General features: G+C 35.5%; 1 non-coding gene across 1 annotated transcript; it reads right to left on the bottom strand.

Annotated features, from left to right (window-relative positions):
- Positions 1 to 630: 630 nt before the first annotated feature.
- Positions 631 to 749, bottom strand: LOC138360490 (5S ribosomal RNA). The gene has a single exon (XR_011226431.1). It is a non-coding gene; the product is annotated as a 5S ribosomal RNA (ribosomal RNA).
- Between the last annotated feature and the right edge of the window lie 240 nt (positions 750 to 989).

Genomic DNA, 989 nt, shown 5'->3' with positions numbered 1-989 from the left:
TTAGGTGGGAGGGGGGGGGGGGGGGGAAGGGGACTGATGGTCTGTGGATTCCTTCTCCGTACCCCTTACATATAAGCAAAAACATGCCTTCCTGTGGGTATAGAAACATTAACACAAATTATATATGTAACTGATATTGTAGCCTTTTAAACAGAAAAGATTTGTACATACAAATACTTTTAAATTATCATTTATTTGTGGAAATGGCATTTACGTCATTAAATTGATACCTCAGCATCAAGCTTGTGTCCTGCAGCTGTGGTCCAGTGGTAAAGTGTATATAAGTGATGCGTATTCTTGGAGTTGCGAGTTCAAACCCGGATTAAGCTATATATATATATATATATATATATATATATATATATATATATATATATATATATATATATATATATATATATATATATATATATATATATATATATATATATAAAACAACATGTTTTGTTTTGGTTGTTTGTTTTTGTATAAAGCCTCACACACTATATTAAGCGAGTTTGTTTTAAACATGACATACATATTAATTCATTTTACCAGGCCTTATTCCACACAACTCCGTGAATTTCCCGTGGAGCCAGCCATTCAAACAAAAACAAACGAAACAAAACAAAACAAAACAAAAAACATTATTGCCAACAGCATTTGGTGTTCCCAGGCGGTCACCCATCCAAGTACTAACCAAACCCAACGTTGCTTAACTTCGCTGATCGGACGAGAAGCGGTGTTCTCAACGTGGTATGGCCGTTGGCATGAGACTGCCTACACATTGTGGCTAATAACCAACTCTTTTTAGTCATCACGGCAGGATACGGACCTTCTTGTGGTGTCTTAATGGTAATTGTATCCTAACATATTTTTGTCTCCTTGGCATGGATATTTAACATCGTTTATTCAGTCTTGGGTTTATGTTCTTTCGCCATTTACAGACATTTTTACATCTACCTACTTCCTCAGCCTGCCCTGCCAATTTCTAATGAATTTGTGGATTT

The sequence above is a fragment of the Procambarus clarkii genome, unplaced genomic scaffold (assembly GCF_040958095.1).
Source record: "Procambarus clarkii isolate CNS0578487 unplaced genomic scaffold, FALCON_Pclarkii_2.0 HiC_scaffold_112, whole genome shotgun sequence".
NCBI classification, from domain to species: domain Eukaryota; kingdom Metazoa; phylum Arthropoda; class Malacostraca; order Decapoda; family Cambaridae; genus Procambarus; species Procambarus clarkii.
The sequence above is the reverse complement of the archived record's forward strand: the minus strand, read 5'-3'. Positions and strand labels throughout refer to the sequence as shown.